Here is a 10,295-nt window from a genome sequence, read left to right on the forward strand (position 1 = left end):
TATTTTGGCCCCCCGTGTATTTGACTTTGACATTACTCCTTTACATACATGTTCCGGACGGGTCTGAGGTCTCACATATCAAGTTTCAACAATCCCAATTAGAGCAGCATGAGAAACTGTAAATGTTAGATTTGATAGATTTGTAGGCAAATGCCTCCATCATGTGGCGAACAAAGGTTACTGCACTGACGAACAACTCAGTAGAGTGGATCCTGTGTAGTGTTCTTATGTCAACACCGTTGAACGATTTGTTATCATATTCAGCAAGCATCATCTACCATGTGTTTTACATGTTTTCATTCATTTTGAGTATGATACAAGGAAATTTGTTAAAGTTATAAGGGAAATTGTGAAATTGTATTTTCTGTTACCACCAGAAGGCACTGTTTTTAAAATGTACAGTTTTTGCATAAGCATCTTCAGCAAGATCCCATCATCGATCGTCACTAGTTTGGTTAAGATCTAACCTTTCATCGCAAAGTTATAAGAGTTTGTTGTTGTAGCGAAATACCAGACGTCATATTGTCTGCCGTCAACAGGGGGCGATGTTTTCAAAATGTACAGTTTTTGCATAGACATCTTTAGCAAGGGCCCATCATCGATTGTCACTTGTTTAGTTAATATCTGACCTTCCATGGCAAAGTTATAAGAGATTGTTTTGTGTTACGAGGAATCGTGATTTTCGCCAACTTTGCCGCCCTTCTTCTTGTTAGCCGTGATACTTAATGAAAAGATTTTGATACCTTTGGATCCTCAACTTGTCCACAGTGACCTCACAAAGTTTGAAGGTGATCCCATTAAAGCTCTTTGACAAGTGCGTTCACATACCATTGGTGCGAAATGGCCAAAATCTGCTAAAAATGTACTTTCAATCCAAGATGGCGGCTTTCCTGTTCGTTTCAGAGCTTAGGCTGCTTTGAATTTTTTGACCGTCCCGACCTAAGGAACGCGTGAGTACCAAGTTTAGTGCATGTACATTAAACGTGCTCCTCAGGAGGACAAGTTTTACGGGTTGTAAGAGTTTTGCCTTTTGTTGTGAGAAATATGAATGAACGCCAACTTTGGCGCCCCCTATCTCGAAAACCATGGGACATTTTGAAAAACTTTTAATAACTTTAGATCCTCAACTTGTCCACAGTGACCTCACAAAGTTTAAAGGTGATCGCACAAAAGCTCTATGACAAGTTAGTTCACATACCATTGGTGCGAAATGGCCAAAATCTCCCAAAAATTTACTTTCAATCCAAGATGGCGGCTTTCCTGTTCGCTTTAGAGCTTCGGCTACGCTGACTTTTTTGACCGTCTGGACCTAAGGAACGCGTGAGTACCAAGTTTCATGCATGTACATTCAACGTGATCCTCAGGAGGACAAGTTTTACGGGTTGTAAGAGTTTTGCCTTTTGTTGTGAGAAATATGAATGAACGCCAACTTTGGCGCCCCCTATCTCGAAAACCATGCGACATTTTGAAAAACTTTTAATAACTTTAGATCCTCAACTTGTCCACAGTGACCTCACAAAGTTTAAAGGTGATCGCACAAAAGCTGTAGGACTAGTTCATTCAAATACCAGGCGTCATAGTGTCTGCTGTCACCAGGGGGCGCTGTTTTTGAAAGTGAATATTTTCATATAGGCGTCTTCAGGTCTGGACTATCATCAATCCAAGCAAGTTTGGTTCAGATCGGACTCGGATTCGTAAAGTTGTAGCAGTTTGTTTTTTGTCACAAATATCTGACTTTGCAGTGTTGCTGTGGCAACACCGTTGAACGATTTGTTATCATATTAAGCACGCATCATCGAACATGTGTTTTAAATGTTTTCCCAAATTTTGAGTTTGATACGATTAACTCTGTAAAAGTTATAACCGAAATGGTTTTTTTTTGTATATTTTGTTACCACAAGGAGGCACTGTGCTCAAAATTTACGTTTTTTTCACAGACTTCTTCAGCAATGGTCCATCATCAACCCTAGGTAATTTGGTTGGGATGTGACCTTCTATCGCAAAGTTATAAGAGTTTTGTTGCCTGTGGCGAAACATTAAAATGTTCACCAACTTTGCCCGCCCCTTACTCTTACGCCATAATACCTATTGAAAAGATTTTGATACCTTTGGATCCTCAACTTGTCCAAAGTGACCTCACCAAGTTTGAAGGTGATCCCATGAAAGTTCTAGGACGAATCTGTTCAAATATCATTGGTGCGAAATGGCCAAAATCAGCAAAGCATTTACTTTCAATCCAAGATGGCGGCTTTCCTGTTCGTTTTAGAGCATAGGCTACGCTGACTTTTTTGACCGACCCGACCTAAGGAAGGCGTGTACCAAGTTTCGTGCATGAACATTAAACGTGCTCCTCAGGACCACAAGTTTTAGGGGTTGGAGCAGTTTTTTGGCCCGTCCACTTTCACCAGGGGGCGCTGATTTTGACATGAAATATTTTCACATAGGTTGGTTCAGGGCCAGACTATCAACAATCCTAGCAAGTTTGGCTCAGATTGGACCAGGATTGGCAAAGTTGTGACAGTTTTTTTTTTTTTGTATTTTCTACCACCACCAGGAGGCGCTGTTTTCAAAATTCATTGTTTTCGGCAATATAGTCGCCTTCAGCAACTACCCATTATCAATCATAGGAAGTTTGGTTGGGATTGGATCTTCCATCACAAAGTTATAAGAGTTTCGCTTTTTGTTGTGAAAAATAGGAATTTACACCCACTTTGGCGCCCCCTATCTCGTACACCATGAGACATTTTAAAAAACTTTTGATAACTTAAGTTCCTCAACTGGTTCACAGTGACCTGACCAAGTTTAAAGGTGATCGCACAAGAACTCTAGGATTAATTCATTCAAATACCAGAGGTCATATTGTCTCCGTCACCAGGGGGTGCTGTTTTTGAAAGTGAATATTTTCATATAGGTGTCTTCAGGGCCGGACTATCATCAATCATGGCAAGTTTGGTTCAGATTGGACAAGGATTCGCAAAGTGGTAGCAGTTTGTTTTTTTGTCGCAAAAATCCGACTTTGCATCATTACCATGGCAACATCATGTAACGATACGCCATCATATTGAGCACGCATAGTCTACCATGTGTTTAGAATCTTTTAACCAATTTTGAGTTTGATACAATCATTTCTGTAAAAGTTATTCCCGAAATTGTAAAAGTAACTTTTTTTTTTAGATTTTCTGCCACCACCAGGAGGCGATGTTTACAAACTTAACAGTTTTTGCATAGGCATCTTCAGCAAGGGCCCATCATCGATCGCCACAAGTTTGGTTACGATCGGACCTTCCATCACAAAGTTATAAGAGTTTCGTTGCGTGTAGCGAGAAATTACAAATTTTCGCCAACTTTGCCGGCCCTTTTCTCGTACGCCATGCGACATTTCAACTAACCATAAGCATCGTTAGATCCCCAACTTGTCCACAGTGACCTCACCAAGTTTGAACGTGATCCCATGTAAGCTCTAGGACAAGTTCGTTCAAATACCGATGGTGCGAAATGGCCAAAATCGCCTCTGTTTTGGCGTGCAATCCAAGATGGCGGCCTTCCTGTAGGATTCACAGGGAAGTTGTCATCGACTTTTTTGAAGGTCCCCACCTCATGAACATGTGTGCCAAGTTTCGTTCATGTACGTTAAACCCGAGAGCAGATGACCTAATAGAAGTTTTTTGCGTCAGTTTTTAGCCCCGCCCTCTTCCATTTTTTGACGCACATTCCTTGAAACACTGATATACGTAATTTTACACCAGGTCTGATGGGGTTGCAAAATTTGGTGAGTTTTGGGGCATGGGAAAGGCCTCAAAAACGCGATTCATTTGGAGGAATAATAATAACTAGTACCGCAAGCGGTAATTGACGGGTTCGAGCTTGACGGCTCGCGAGTCGCCGTACGTCCACGTCGCAGCGCGAGTCCTCTAGCTCATCTCCCGTTCATTCACCGCTTGCGGTACTAGTTATTTTCAGCTGCGTCCCTGCGCAATGTCAGATGGCGTTTCCTGTTTAAAATGGCCGACTTCCTGTTGGGTGAAAGGCGTGTCCGTAAACGTGTTCAGGGAAGGTCTCTTGACTCACATATCAAGTTTCGTGCGGATCGGACATTGTACAGCCCAGTTAAAAGGGCACTTCCTGTTTAAAATGGCCGACTTTCTGTTGGGTGAAAGGCCTGTCCGTGAACATGTTCAGGGAAGGCTCCTCAACTCACATATCAAGTTTCGTGGGGATCGGACATTGTACAGCCCAGCTGAAAGGGCACTTCCTGTTTAAAATGGCCGACTTCCTGTTGAGTGAAAGGCGTGTCCGTAAACGTGTTCAGGGAAGGTCCCTTGACTCAGATATCAAGTTTCGTGTGGATCGGACATTGTACAGCCCAGTTAAAAGGGCACTTCCTGTTTAAAATGGCTGACTTCCTGTTGGGTGAAAAGCGTGTCCGTAAACGTGTTCATGGAAGGTCCCTTGACTCACATATCAAGTTTCGTGCGGATCGGACATTGTACAGCCCAGTTAAAAGGGCACTTCCTGTTGGGTGAAAGGCGTGTCCGTAAACGTGTTCATGGAAGGTCCCTTGACTCACATATCAAGTTTCGTGCGGATTGGACATTGTACAGCCCAGTTAAAAGGGCACTTCCTGTTTAAAATGTCCAACTTCCTGTTGGGTGAAAGGCGTGTCCATAAACGTGTTCAGGGAAGGTCCCTCGACTCACATATCAAGTTTTGTGAAGATTGGACAATGTTAGACTTGACTTCCTGTTTTGGGAGTTCTACTTCCTGTAGAACTGGATACAACAATCCCAATTAGAGAAGCATGAGAAACTGTAAATGTTAGATTTGATAGATTTGTAGGCAAATGCCTCCATCTTGTGGCGAACAAAGGTTACTGCACAAACAAATCACTCAGTTGAGGGAATCCTTTGCATTTTGCCATGGCAACACTGATTTCTTCTCATATTAGGCACGCATCATCTACAATGTGTTTTGTTTTTTCTCACAAATTTTGAGTATGATACAAAGAAGTCTGTAAAAGTTATAAGGGAATTGTGAATTTGTTGTATTTTCTGTTACACTTTACTTCCTGTTTCGGGCGTGTCTACTTCCTGTGGAGAGGTCATGTTTTGAAGACATGTTCAGGATGGTTCTGGGGTGTCACATATTAAGTTTCAGGTGGATACAACAATCCCTGTGAGACCAGCATCAAAAACTGTATATGTAATTCTGTCTGCTGTCACCAGGGGGCGTTGTGCTTGACATGGAATATTTTCATGTAGACGTCTTCAGGGTCGGACTATCATCAATCCTATAAGGTTTGGTGTGGATCGGATCAGGATTGGCAAAGTTGTAACAGTTTGTCTTATTTAGTACTTTCTGCCACCACCAGGAGGCATTGTAGTAAAAATGTACCCTCTTCTGCAACGTGGTTGTCTTCAGCAACTACCCATCATCAATTAAAGCAAGTTTGGTTGGGATAGGACCTTCCATCGTGAAGTTATAAAAGTTTTGTTATCTGTTTCGAAAAATCAGAATGTGTGGCAAATTTGGCGCCCCCTATCTCATACGCCATGCGACATTTTGAAAAGCTTTCAGGAACTTACGCTCGTCAACTTGTTCTCACTGACCTCACCAAGTTTGAAGGTGATCACACAAGAACTCTAGGACAAGTTCATTCAAATACCAGAGGTCATATTGTCTGCCGTCACCAGGGGGCGGTGTTCCCGAAATTGAATATTTTCATATAGACGTCTTCTGGGCCGGACTATCATCAATCCTAGCAAGTTTGGTTCAGATGGGACTAGGATTCGCAAAGTTGTAGTAGTTTGTTTTTTTGTCGGAAAAATCCGACTTTGCATCATTACCATGGCAACATCATGCAACGATACGCCATCATATTGAGCACGCATCATCTACCTTTTGTTTAGAGTCTTTTAACCAATTTTGAGTTTGATACAATAATCTCTGTAAAAGTTATTCCCGAAATCGTAAAAGTAACTTTTTTTTTTAGATTTTCTGCCACCACCAGGAGGCGATGTTTTCAAACTTGACAGTTTTTACATAGGCATCTCTAGCAATGGCCCATCATCAATCGTCGCAAGTTTGGTTGAGATCAGACCTTCCATCACGAAGTTATAAGAGTTTTGTTGCGTGTAGCGAGAAATTACATATTTTCGCCAACTTTGCCGGCCCTTTTCTCGTACGCCATGATACTTATTAAAAAGTTTTCAGGAACTTTGGATCCTCAACTTGTCCACAGTGACCTCATCAAGTTTGAACGTGATCCCATTTAAGCTCTGGGACAAGTTCGTTCAAATACCGATGGTGCGTAATGGCCAAAATAGGCCAAAAATGGCTGTTCAACCCAAGATGGCGGCCTTCCTGTAGGAATTACAGCGGCGCCAGCACGACATTTTTGGACCGTCCTGACATGCTTAACATGTGTACCAACTTTCGTGCATGTACGTGAAACACGAGAAAAATCGGCCTGATGAAAGCTGTTTTTCATTTTCGTAAGCCCCGCCCTCTTCCAATTTTGTACGCACTGTGCCCGAACTACTTTCAGACGTAAATTTACACCAGGTTTGATGCACTTGCAAAAATTGGTGAGTTTTCGTGTATGGGAAAGGCCTCAAAAAGGCGATTCATTTAGAGGAATAATAATAATAATAATAATAAGAATAAACATCACAGTTTCAATAGGGTTCTTGCAACCAAGTTGCTCGAACCCTAATAAGAATAAGAAGAATAATCTTAGCGATTACAATAGGGTTCTTGCAACCAGTTGCTCGAACCCTAACTAGTACCGCAAGCGGTAATGAACGGGTTCGAGCTTGAGGGCTCGCGAGTGTCCGTGCGTCCACGTCGCTACGCGAGTCACATTTGACTATTTCAAAGATGTCATCCCCCTACCTTTGTTCTGACGGCGTCAATATCTGCCACCAACGCCTACAACACACAATCTTAACCCCTCACCATTGGCACCCTTCACCTAACCTTGTTCGTCCTGACGGTCTTGGGATCCCAATGGTTCTATGAAGAGACCCCAGAGGATTTTCAGAGAAAAAACTAAAGTGAAAGAAAACATGAGTATATTTGTCATAAAAATGGGAAACAAGATATGTAGTATAATCATAGTTAGAAGGATCAAATTTAGATACACATTTCTAATATCATAAAAAATACATTAAAGTGTGTCATTGTTGGTGTGCTGGTTCAGTCTGTTGCTGAATGAGCTGATTGAGGATGATGTGTTCAGAGAGTTTCTGAATCATTAGCATCACAGTCAATGCTTTATATACAAAGCTGTGTTTTTCACACATTATTCAAGCACATCAGCTTTGCCATTGTTCCCTTTACCTGTGAGCCGCCCTGCACATCAGGTTGGTTTGTTATTCATATGAACAGCAGATGCTCACATGCTCCTGTTACAGGTTGTAATGCAGTGTTCTGACTGAACACAAGTTTCAATGTGTGTAACCTTGTTTTAAAACAACAATACTGAGCTTGCTAATAATAATGTAGCCATAATGTTTCGAAACGCACAGTGGACTATTAAATACAGTGTCCAGCATGATAAAACCCCAACTTTTTGTGGGCCAATCAGAATCAGAACACTTTATTTTCCTTGGGTGAATTTTTTTTGTCGTCTAAATGCTCCATGCAAAGAAAAATAGTTATACAGCAGTGGAAACAAGGCATAAGATAAGGATATAAATAAACAGGTAAATAGGCAATGAGATGGAATGAAATAAAATATTAAATAAAATAATACAATAATCAAGTAGACAATCTGGAAATGGAAACAATATACAAATATTAAGCAATGAAGTGAGAATGAGTATAGTTTGTTTTGTTTTATAGATAACCATAGGAGTCTGATCATCAAGTAGTTACTGGTTTTGTTTTGGCCGGTCACAAATGAAAACCATGCTAAAGTAAAGGAATTGGAAAATGATTTTCTTATTTTCACATTTGGAGGAAAAAAAGTCATGACAATAAATGCTACAGACTGGAAATGACTTACACTTGTGTTCAATTCTTATAACCAGTTTTTGATTGGTGCATTTTAAACCACGCCTCTTTTCCCCTAACTTGTCTGTGATTCGTCTATAACCACGTCTGTCAGGTAAAACTCAGCTCTGTTAGGACAGTGCCCTTCAGTTGTGTAGTTTCTACACAGCACGTGGTTCTACTTGGCCTTGGCTTTCAGTGGACTGCACTTGAGCGAATTTCATCTTTTTCAAAGTCTCTTCAACGGTTAAAAGGTCTTTCTTCTTTGTGTGTCCTGGACTTCATCAGCAGAACCAGCGGATAATTTTAGGTAAGTGCTGTTGGCATATCAGTTCACATAGCTCTTTGTTTACATGGCCAGAGAGAACGATGCCAATGAATAGATTAATTTAAAAGAATGTAATCACTGTTTTTGCTTTCCGGTGACCTTGTCTTTGTTTGCATCTAGCATGGCTTTAGAAATGGTTAACATGTTAGATGCAGTTTGTCTTTATACACGGTTCAAAGCAGATGGGAGTAATTTATATAAGTCTCATTATTTGTATCACAAATACCGTTTGTGGGATGTGTGTTTTTGTCGGTTCTTGTTTCAGTTTTTATGTTTGAACAATATTTTTGCGGTGTCGCATGGATGTATTTTATGCTCTGCATAGAGCATAGCCCTTGGGCAGGGGCAGTGATGTTACCCATCATCATGCCCAAGTTTCATTTGAGTCCACCACAGTCACACACCAAAAGAACTAGTTATTCCATTCCACAGCTGTAGACTTTTCCATAGCCCACGAGCGAGGATCTCGTGGGTGACAATCTGTTTTTAAGGCGTAGCATTACGTCTGAAACTTATTTTGACAATCGGTGGTCATGTAATCATGATGTCACGTGTGTTTTTTCCGGGTTAGTTGTCCTGGAAACATGAAGTTCTGCCAGTGCTGTGGTGTTTGTGGATCAGGGTGAAAACAACGACCAGAAATCAAAACAACATATTACTGTATACCACCAGTATGTGTGAAAACACTCACTCTGGCTGTAACTGTTGTTTAGTCCTATATTTATACTAAGTTTATTAAAAATAGTATATTATGGCTGTAAATTAGTAAGTACAGTTGGTACAGTAAACCAGCAGATTCATGATCATATTATTAGGAACAATAAGAACGTGTACAAGGTGATACAGTGTGGGACTGTGGTTGTTTGATTGTTTGTGTGAGAATTTCGCAAAACTGTACTGACTGTGTTTGGGGGGGGTGTCAGGTAAGTGTTGGGAATTGCCTCAAAAGTAGACAAAGCTTGTCTACCTTTAAATGGTGTGTGTAGAGATAGGTTCCGCTTGTTGAACTGAATGAGGATGATGTGTTCAGGGAGTTACCAAATTATTAGCATCACAGTCAATGCTTCATAGACAAAGCTGCGTCATTCGCACATTATTAAAGCACATCAGCTTTGTCATTGTTCCCTTTACCTTGACCAATTATGCTTAAGGACCTTAACAGCTTAGCAATTGACCTGCACATCAGGCTGGTTTGTTATTCATATTGCTCCCCTTACAGCTTATAATACGAGCTTCTGATTGAATACAGGTTTGGATATGTGTAACATTTGCTTTTTAAAACAACAATACTGAGTTACCTAGCTAATAATAATGTAGTCACATAACGTTCTGAAAACACACAGTGGCTTATTACAGCATGAGAAAAACATTTTGGAATCCCTGGAAACACTCACTCTGGGTACTGCACCTAGGCAGTAGCCAGTTAAAAGTAATTGTTATTAAGTCCTATATTTATACTAAGCTTTATAACCATAAATTATTATTAAAGTACACTCGACATAGTAATCCAACACAGTTATGATCATATTATGAGGAACAATAACAACATGCTGGAAGTGTAACAGTCTGTAACTGTGTGTTTGAGTGCTTGTATGGGAATCTCACAAAAGGGAGTAAAGGGAGTGATGTTGTAATTGTGCTTTTTACAATTGTATGTGTTTTTTTGTTTTTTTTACAGTGGATTGAATTTCCAGGGACGTCACAAAGTTACAGAGGAACAGGAATTGGTTTAAATTATTTCGTTCATTTAATACAACTGTTTTCTGGTATATATTTTACTGTTTCTGTGTGAGTTTTTGTATTTCTATTGGTTAGGTGAAGATGCCTCGCCTGAAGAAGCACAACCGTTCCATCGCGGCCAAGAAGAGCATGGAGGAACGCCTGGCAGCAGTGGTGGCATCTGTGCCTCTGGTCCCCACCACTTGCTTCCCACCACCAACACGTGGTCCCTCACGTATGTGTTCACCTGTTTTCT

The sequence above is a fragment of the Solea solea genome, chromosome 13 (genome assembly GCF_958295425.1).
Source record: "Solea solea chromosome 13, fSolSol10.1, whole genome shotgun sequence".
Taxonomy (NCBI): Eukaryota; Metazoa; Chordata; class Actinopteri; order Pleuronectiformes; family Soleidae; genus Solea; species Solea solea.